An 11,114-nucleotide genomic window follows, 5' to 3' on the forward strand; every position below is an offset into this window, starting at 1 on the left:
CGCGTCTCACAGACGAGCACTTAGAATCCAGTGCAAGATTAGGTGAGTTATTATATACGGAAATATGCAGGATTGGCGGACTGTATGCAGACTAAGTTTTCTTCTAACTATAACTACGAGGACTAACTTCTTTACATGAAAATTATATATATATATATATATATATATATATATATATATATATATATATATGAAATGTTTGATATTAAATACATCATTTGATATTATTATATTTGTGGCTATTATTTTTATGTTTTTAGTTATGTAGGGAAGTACATATTCCCATATTCCGTATTTATTATTAAGTTATAATAAATATAGTAGAACAATTTTTTTAGATCATCACACCTACGCACAATACCTTGAACAAATTAGAAGTAATCCGTATCCTGGAAAAGTCTGTTCACCCCTGCGTTAGGAAACTCAACTGTTAATGAAATCTTTCTATAAGTATGAATATGAATTACATTGTGCAGAAATACGAGAGCAGAGAGTTAGAAATCCAGAAATTTTATTTACAGTAACAATAAACTTGAAACATTCACGATAAGAATCTTTGGATAAAAGGATGCTGATGAAGGGGAGGGACAAACCAGCTGCCGTCCCCGCTTAAGAACATTAGAGGAGAGTTCGATAAGTGCTCCATTACTGCCTCTGGAGCCCCATGGCATATAGGAGTGGTAAATCTTGGAATCGGGGCTGAGCGCCCTCACTCATATGGGCACGGAGCATCTTAGCCTGGGGTACTTTGGGATGGGGGCTTTTCGTATTGGCTGCTAAAATCGTCTGCAGTGCGGCAATGCACAGGACAAGGAAGAAAAACACCTGTAAAATAGAAAAGAAATATTATTGTTATATATTTGAAATTATGTGAATTTAAATGTTATGTTATAACGAATGTTAAATGTTATGTTATGACGAAAAATAAGGATGCTTTTGAGTAAACCGAGAAAAAGCGTTTTCGCTGTAGGTGAATATCGTTTAACCAAAATTCGCTACAGATTATATTATTCCTTGAAAGCACGCTTCCTGCCAATTTCTGCTATAACATTGCTGTTATAATCAGAGATAAAATCAGCTTTATATACAAGTTTGTGGCTGGCTATTTAATGCATCATTTTGTCTGTCACATTAAAAGCCCTGAATATGAACCTACTTATTTATAAAGTACTAGCTAGTACACGGAGTGTTGCTGTCGCAGAAGAAATAATTTTGTAAATATCGTTCGAAGTTTGAAATAGCTATCTTGTTTAATTGGGAATGATAGAGAGAATGATATATATTTTCTTGTCGACAAGGGATACATTTAATGAAATTGAATGATATGTAAAAGAGAAATATAAATAATATTTATTCTACTTTTTTGACTTTATTATTTAAGTATACTTTACGGTAGACAATATTTTTCTTCTTTTTTTTATCTTCAGCAAAAACAAATAAATTTCGTGGTTGTGCGACTCGTGAGCATCCAACGTACAACTGACCATTGAAAAACAGGGATTTTTCTAGGTTCAAAGCAATAATTTGTCAAAGTTTCATCGCAATCGGATTAATGATACATCACCGCATAAAATATGAACAAACAAACATTCATTTTTATATGTTGGATCTAATAATTGCACTATGGCTATAACCTTCGCGCAAGTACAAGCAATAAATTGGCAAAATTTTATCGCAGCGCATAAAATACGAACGAACAAAAATTCATTGTTATATATGAGATACATATAGATATAATTGAAAAGAATTTGCCTTGAAACTGATTTATAATAACTTTAAATATTATGAAAAAATTAAATTTATACACTGGAAAAACTTGGAGTCGTTGAAGCTCCTTTGCACTTACACCTGAGCCCTCTGTTTGAAGATACCAAAACTTTCGTTTCAAAACTGCCTCTTCAATTGCATGGCGACGAAAATGTCTGAATATCAAACTATTAATACATTATTTCATTGCTTGACTTGCATGTATGCGAAAATACAGACCCGCTGTTCATTTTTATTCAAAATTTGATACGGATCTGAATTTTAGATGTGTGCCAAATTTTATTTTACTATCGCTATGTTTTTATAATTATCTTGCTGTCAGACAGGTATATTTCCTATAAATAAATTTCGCTCAATATTCGATCATTTAATATAAGTACCATATTTTATTCGTAGCAAAGCGTTTTTGAATGATCATGTTCACAGACATATTTCCAGAAATACGTTTTTCGGGCTCAAAGAGGTCTGAATAGTGGAGAGTGTTCAAAATTTCGAATTCGGATTTTTTAATGATTATAACATTTTCTCTTCACATACTTCGTATACGAGAGAGTAAAAAGGAAAAGAATGAATTCACATTATAAGGAATAGAATGAAAATATGACATGCATATTTCGTGAAATGTATCGATAATTTATATCTACTGTAAAATTGTACTGTAGTACTGTAAAATCTACTGTGCTACTAAACATCACTTCTCCGATTTTCCAATGATCCGAAACGCTTTGAGAAATTTAGTTTAGTTATATTAACGTTCTGTTTTAAAGGGCTATTTAGTTATTTAACGTCCTGTTACTAGGGCTATTTCGGGACGAGCCTCGTCATTTCGAACCGCGGTCAGATGACGAAGTCGGTACCTGAGCTGGCATCCACCTGTCCAAACTATCACACCACACTACCAGCGAGAGGACTAATGCTTTCGAGGGAAAGAAATCCACAAACAAAATCTTCCCGAGTCGGAAAAGCTGACTTGATTGATATATTCAAGCAATCATAGTTTTATATAATGTGCAAAATATAAACAACGTTGTTTTTGTATCTATTAAAACAATATATTATAAGCAATTTTTCTCCACAAGAATTTTTTTTTTTTTCGTAATTTCCTTTTTTTCGGATCGAGTATAGTCACAATTAATCCGACTAATTGGACCTCTATCGTATGCTCTATATTCAAAAAACTGCCGTGAGAAGTCTGAAATAGTTTAACTAAATATCAAATTTCAAATATATTTAGTTAAAATTACCTCGAATTTATCTCTATTAGTAATGAAAGAGAATATGTGTATGTTGGCTTTTATAGGATTGATCATTTAACCTTGACTTATCACATTTGGCACAGATATGTTTTGAAAAGTTGGAATGTGCACTAAGCAGCGATTTTTTTTTTTTTGAAATTTTAATTGATTAAAAATTAATGAAAATAATAACTCCCTAAAAAAATTATACAAAACTGATTTTTGCTTCATTTTGAAATTCTAAAGGCTCTTTAATGATACCAATCTAATAGTCGTACAAATTTTTCTTGAGTTTTCGGCTATTTTTGAAAAATATTTATTAATGTATTGCAACAACAGATTTCCTTACTGAACTGAAATTCAAATGCTTTCGTTGTTCCTCCAAATTCTTCATCAGGTGATTGTCTCCCACTATTGAAAGTTGAGGAAGAAAGATTGTGTCTTATATTTGTGTCATTTACATGAGGAACACGAAATTATAGAGATGTGAAAGATGGAACGTCTAATAGATTGCCTTGAAAGTTACATTTTTAACAGGACTGTGCTGTCATGGAATTGGATGCTAAGAGCACAGTTCATATACACAATGAACACAGCGGGTACAAGGCTATGACAACAACAATCGATGATTGCTACCATTTGATGCTTACTTATATTTTTCTGGAATGGAATCACAAATATTAAAATATCTGTAAGGGAATCGTTAAAGAAGGCAAATTTCAAATAAAGTAAGGGGTCCGACTACGTTAAAAACACTGGTTTTCGACCACATTGGCGAATTCTTCTTTTATTATTATTTCTTGTAGTTCAGGCTTTCCTCTTTCCAAAATAGTATTTTCTAGGAAAAGGAAGGTCTGATCTATCATGCAGGATAATTTTAAACATTTTTTTAGCTAAAATATTTCTTTAACTTCAATTTTCTTAAACTTTAATTTTTATAAAAATTTTCCACCGTTAACATGATATCTCAAAAACTAATAGAGGTATTTACATAAAAATTTCAGCGTGTATTTTAAATACTGTGGGCAATGAAATGAACCAAAAGTTTTATTGTTGGTGAAATACTTTTTTATTTATAGGTGTTTTTAGAAAAATTAAGTTGTAAATTTAGGGAAAAAATGTATATATACGTACATTTTTACCCATAATTTCTTTGCATCTCAAAATGTTTCTTAGATATTGGTTTATTTCATTCATCATTATATTCTATAACTTGTGTACAAAGAAAAATAGGATAGCTGCATTACAATTTTGTGTAGAGTGTTAACTGTTTAGGTTAAATTTCATTAAAATTTACTACAAATTTTCCTATTTCTCAAAATATATTATATTTCCAAATAATTTTTTTGTATATATAGTGTTTATAATTGACAATACATCTAAAAACCATAAATAGTTTTTAAAAAATCCAATTTTTCAAAAATTTTGCTTCGAACGTAGTCGGCTAGGAGTCAAAGCTTTGATTTCTCAAGAATTATCTTATTAAATAATGTTTCACTCTATATTTACTTTAAAAGCAAATACAAACGTAAAGGGCACAAATCGTGCATCAGCAGTTCACTGAATCGCGTTCAATAAATTGCATTCCTTCCTCTTCGTTCTAATTAAATGAAATATAGTTTTGCAATAGTTATTTAGTTCCAAATAACAAAATTTCTGGAGAGAGTAAAATTTCCTTATCATAACTACCGTTTCAATGATGTGACATTTATATGGCAAATGGGACTAGATAAGGTATTGCATTATCTTATGCTTTTTCCTCAATCAAGACGAAGCGTAGATTATAAGATCGAAATATTGCGGGGCACTTGATATATGAAACGAACTTTTATAATATTATTCGATTTCACTTATATTTAACTAAATTTAGCTAATAAATCTTGCATCATTTTATTTGGTGAAATATAAAATCCTTTAAGCATGTAAAATCCACGTGCCAATTATGAATTGAATACAATTGTTTAGATTTGCTCTCATTCATGCAAATGCTGTTAAATAGAATGCGTTTGCAGAATTCATTTCGATGAAATGTCTTTAAAAATATTCATTTATTCAGTGATGTTTTGATAGGAATTCTCAATGGATTATCATAAGAATCCCGATGGAGACAATGAGAGTTCGGCACAAGATGTCGTATTATATTCTTCTTGACAGAAAGCTCACTCATTTTGTCCCAATACTAAATTTCTAATCGTTAGAAACAGGCATTTATTTCTGGACAGAAAAATGCTCTAAATGACGCGTAGAATTATATTTTATTTTGTTTCATTCGTTACATGTAGTAATGAAAAATTACGAAATTTTTATACAATTCACCGATGAGATGAGTCACATTTAGTTCAATATTCTCATCATGCTAATAATTTAAACAAAATAAAAGTCAATCAAAAAACGAAAAAAAATTCTGTGATTATTTCAAAGTCCGCTTGGAGGAAGATTCGGAAGTCAGTATATGATATTTCCACGAGATGGTCACTAATTGACCGAAAATAAAGAAATTCAAAGCTTCATAATTCGGTCAGTTTTGATTGCAGAAGAGTAAAACTTTTCTTTATGAAAAATGTTTGTGTGTCAAGAATATTTTTCTCAATATAACCGATTGTTTGCTAGAACGTTACATAAGAATCAAGCGAGCGTAATTTATTCGTCAATGTATTCATTGACTTGAATAACATAAAATATTATTCTCTAGATCGTTTAGAGTAATTTTTCAATTGGAAATATGTACTTATTTCTGATTGTTTAAAATTATCTATTGAATATCGATTTGAAAAGACTCCCTATACATTTCTATTTTATCTCGATCAGAAATAATATGAATGCATAACCAGATCGCACACGAATCCATTCTAGCATTCGAATGATTTTCATTCAGATATATTCATGATTCAAGATATGGTATCAAGTGATAAACCATATAATGTTATATCATAATAAAAATGATTTTGAAATGGATCCGATTAACGCCTACCAACACAAAAACTAGCCTTTAATGGAGTCAATTCATGCTCAAATGATGCATGTTAAACATTTAACCTGATTTTGGAATTAATCGTGCATTTTGTTTGGGATAAAATAAAAAGGAAACGTAAAGTCACAGCCATAGTATAAGACAATGACCATGTGATCGTGTCATAACAATAAGCAACTCCTCTATTTTTTTTTCTACCAAACATAAGAATCTGACATATCTTTGCATATATGCATAGAAACAACTTAATGTCGTATTGACTGATGAATTTTCTTTGTAATTAATGCTCCGCTTTGTCAGTCGAGAAAGATTGTATCTAAACCAGCATCTTATTTTCTAAACCTCCACATTGAAATTCTGACTTTTCTTTCAAAAGGGGGGGGAGAAGAGGTAGGTTTACTTAAGGATCATAAACTTTCATATCAAATTAAAATTGACGAAATGATTACAGTGTTTGGGAGTGCTTCTGATTTTTTAAAATTATTTTATCTACATTGTTAAAATTAATTTTAAAATTCAGCTGAAGAATGCAGCTTATTAACCATCTAATATTTAGTTTTTGCAAATAAGAATGGCAGAGCAAAAATAAATAAATAAATAAAACGTACAAAAGAGCAAAATGAACTTTCCATTCTACCACAAGTTATATACAGAGATATAACCTGTACAAAATCCAAATATCTGAAGAATGTAGCTTAGTAACCACTTAAAGTTTAGTTTTTTGCAAATAAGAATTACAGAGTAAAAAATAAATAAAATATACAAAGCAGTAAAATATGCTTTCCATCCTACCACTTGTTATATAGATAGATAATGAGTTAAATTTGGATATAAAACTTAATATAAAATAAATTTACATATTGTTTATAATACATAATATATCTTCACATAATCTATCGAATTTTGTGGCATTATATAATCGACTTCCAATTAGCAAAATTCATGCCTTATTGTACACTCCAATACACCAACATTACTGTAAACAATCCCAAACTCAGACTTGTTCGTCCTGTACCGGCAGCAAGTTCGGCAGAGAACGGAAACAAAGCATTAAAATACGATACTGCGCAGCAGAAAAAGGAATTATCACGGAAACAAACCACTCACCTGCGTCTTTCGGAAGTTCATGTTCGATTCGGGACAGGTTTCTGCGATGAAGCAGAAATGCTTCACTCGTATTTATATAGAAAGAGGGGAATCTCCAGTGACGTCAATCTGTGACCGGTTGTTCCAACTCCAGAAAGATCGAGAAGTTTTCTTTGTCTTCCGGTCACCAGGAACGCCCCGGCAGAAAACGGGCCACGATGTCGTAATAGAAGGGTAGCATACCTCCTTTAAGGGGAAAAAATGCAATAAATAATAATATTAGATTTCTGTGTAGTTTTAAATTTAATATCAAGATTCTTTAGTTAAAATTATTCAGCTCATTTCGAAATCACACATCCTGCACGCTAATTTATTAATTTTATTGCAGTTAAAAACTGTGAATTAAAGTATATATGGTACGTTTTTTTTTGGGGGGGGGGAGGATTCACCACCAAGGACATGCTGCACCAATACAAAGTTTATTAAAAGGTAAAATCGATATCTAAGGAAATGTAATGGTAACATCAAAAGAAAACATTGAATGGAAAAAGTATTTAAAAAAATTTTGCTATATATGATTCCTTTTTTTGTAAATTTTTTGTATTATCTGGAAAAATAAGTTGTCTTTGAAGTATTTGGTTGAAATATTTGATTCATAATTTGATAAAAAATGTATAATTTTTTAAAGTACCAAGGACCGAATTTCATTCATTTAACTAGGTACCTTTACAAGTTATCTCGTTCAAATATACTCGGAAATAATTTGAAAAAAAAAAAATGAATTCGAAAGTGGAAAGATATAAAGCTTGGATAGGTACTAAAATATTTAAGATGAAAATTTTTATGCATATTTTGTCTATATATTCTTCATATATCAGGAAATGAGAAAGAAGGGTCATAATGATAAGAGTTCCGTAATGAAACGAGAAATAAAAGTATAATAATTAAAATGCTACTCAAAAAAGTACTTAAAATTTATGAATTTAAATCCTGCTTTTATTATTATAATGATAATTAAGGTTAAGCTTAAAGCTACATCATATCCTGCTGACAACAGAAGTCGTAAATTTTAATTCCGTAACTTTCTATCTAATAATGGATTAAAATATAACATGCTCAACGGGCATGACTTGTTGGAAAAAGATCATATTCTATTATTGATTGTGTACATGACTAGCATTATTCAAATACTGGTACCGAAATATCCTTTAGCGACAGTCGGTGTGGATTCTAAAGTTTCTTCCCTTTCAATTTTTTTTTTTTTTTTTTTCTTAATCCTCAAGTTCGATTTTTCACCAACTAGTTATATAGTTTTTACTTTTGTCATTTTTGTGGACCTTCTGGGCTCTTATGCTAGAATATTTACTTCACAGAATTCATTTAATATACTGAAACCAAAAGATAGTCTGATTTTCCCTGGGTATTGAATAAAAGAGTGAAGCTTCATTCCAAGTAGAAAAATACTTATGTTTGGAAACTGTTAACAAATATCATCTCCTGTATGGCGCCATGTTGGCCATGTTGCGTCATTAATCACATGATGTTTTCCCGCCATTATCGGCAGACGAGAGTTGGGTAGTGAGTCTGTAAGACGTACAGCTCACGCTCAAGTATCTTTTTAAGTTCTATGTTTGTAACGCTTTTTCCTTTTTCCTTTAATCTCAATAAATATATTTCACATACTAATACTGGTCATTGCCTTTCCCCACATATGCATCAGGTTTCCTTCGAAAATCCTACAGAACGGTAATTTACCCCGTCCATGATATATGGTATCTCACATATCAGATGAATAGGGCTTCTACCACAAGTGAAATGTCTAGGTACTCTGTGTCGTTTTGATCAGCAGAAATTGTCACACTTTCCTTTCCCTAGCAGTCTTTGCCTCAAAACATCGTTGTTTATGCTGGACTTCTTGTGCACAGCGGACCATCTCACCACTACTGACTGAAGCAGTATCAACAAGATTTGTTGCGGCCGATTGTTGTATTCATTACAACCCATCCACACCCACATCACTGGTCTTTTTGCCTTCGAATCCACATTGCGAGTTCGATTCGTGAATTTCATAACTGGACTGTTTATAATAATACCAAGATTTCCTTCAGTATTATAATTAAATTTAAAATGTATCTTTCTATACCTGCTGCTATTATACAAGATATTTTCAGCCAGCAATATGCATTTGGATACAAACTTTTCAAGATTTTGTATCCATTCAATCGATGTTTCAAAAATATCTATATAATATATTGAATTCGTAGATTTCCAAGCTGATATCCTCAGCGCAGTAAATCTATGAAAAATAGTTAAAGTTATAGAATCATTAGAAATCAACAAGTACATGTAAAGTTCAGAATGGCATGCGCAGTAGCACTGCAATACTTTCCGAAAATCGATCAACAACGGACAAATGTTCAGTGGCGTAGCAAGAATAAGAAGCACCCGGAGCATAATATAATTTTATGGCACTTATATTTTTCACACCATTCGTTATCATTGGTTTAAAAAATATATGGCACCTGAGACATGACATTACTATCCCCCCCCCCTTTTGTGATATTTCTATTTCAACCAAAACGCACTCATGATTCGTCCTGATGGCTTGGCGTCTAGGACGTCTATCACCTGCGTTATCGTCTGGTCGCAAAGTCACTTAAAATACTCAAAGGATGATAACTTCTTTGGTAATTTTTTTATTAAATCAAGTTTGGATCATTTGAATTAATAAAACGTAATAATGATCTCAAATGAATCACAAATATAAGTATATTAATTTGTAGATTAGGATGTAGTATATTTTTGGTAGAAATATATTCCTATTAATGTTGATAGCATAAAATTTAGGCTTCTATTATGCCAATCACTCTTTATGCCTCTGACAAGAAATATTTTCGAAATTTCATAAAAATTGATACTGTAAAAGAGAACGAAATGAACTGGAATTGAATTGAGCTCTAAGGGGCTCCTATTCAATGGAAGTTTCGGTGTCTTCTTTGCCCCTCTCACTTTTCAACGCTAGATATTTTTTTATTATTTTCAATTTAATATCTATAAAAGCAATTTTTGAGCAACAATAATAAAAGAAACTGAGATAACAAAATTTTTCATAACGAGTTATTTTCATGACATTTAATTTCAGTATTCATGTATGAAAGAATTTAAATGGAAAAAATACTAAGCAAAAGAGGCAAAAACAAATAACATATTTTAATTTCTCAATATAAAATCTGACTGAAACTTTGATTTGCGAATCCTTTTGCAAGCTGAGAAAAAAAGAAAAGGGGGGGATCCTAAACATGATATTTAAAAGAAATTTAATATTAATTTAAATATGCTCGAATACATAACCCTTATAAATGAAATGAAGAGAAAAAAATTAGATTAGCTTGAAAATGCCCCCAAAAATATCTCGATGACTCGAGGCCCTCATTTGCTTATTCAATTATCTGGTCTTAATAATCAGATATTCATTCAAATAACAGATATTGTGAGATATGAATCTTTTATACCAAAACTACTTTTATAGACTGTATACACTAATCCTACAAATGGCTTTGCATAGCTCATGGAAAGCTGTATATATCAAGCATAAAATAAGAAAAAACATAAATAATAATTAAAAAATAATAATTTTATTTACGTCAAATGTAAATAAACACTCTTTATGACATGTAGCAATACTCATTTTTGACTAGCAATCTAAAAACGCTCATTTAGTCCGGAAATCAAGTTTTGTGCCATTTCTTCTTGTGTTAGATGTTGAATGAAACACATTTAGCTAAGGTGCGATATGTAGCAAATGCGGTTTGGTGTCTGTCCTACAAAAAGTTGAAAGCGGGAGAATCACGGTTCGGAAACTTTGCAGATCCGTCTTCTCTCTTCCGTATTGTTCCATTGTTCTTGAACTTGATCTCCCAAATCTTCCAGGCCGGGGAGATCACGATTTTCATGAGTGACCACCAGGCCTCCGACGGCTTTCGTGCCCTCGATTCTTCATTCATTGTGATTTATGCATTAATATCAAGGCCAACTTGGTTTTTAATTTTTCAGCC

The 11,114-nt window shown here is 31.3% G+C and overlaps 1 long non-coding RNA gene across 1 annotated transcript; it reads right to left on the reverse strand.

Annotated features, from left to right (window-relative positions):
* Positions 1 to 494: 494 nt before the first annotated feature.
* On the reverse strand, positions 495 to 7,282 carry LOC129984265 (uncharacterized). Its single transcript, XR_008785476.1, has 2 exons — positions 7,081 to 7,282; positions 495 to 825 (listed from the first exon to the last, which is right to left on the reverse strand). It is a non-coding gene; the product is annotated as an uncharacterized LOC129984265 (long non-coding RNA).
* Between the last annotated feature and the right edge of the window lie 3,832 nt (positions 7,283 to 11,114).

This window comes from Argiope bruennichi, chromosome 9 (genome assembly GCF_947563725.1).
Source record: "Argiope bruennichi chromosome 9, qqArgBrue1.1, whole genome shotgun sequence".
Classification (NCBI taxonomy): domain Eukaryota; kingdom Metazoa; phylum Arthropoda; class Arachnida; order Araneae; family Araneidae; genus Argiope; species Argiope bruennichi.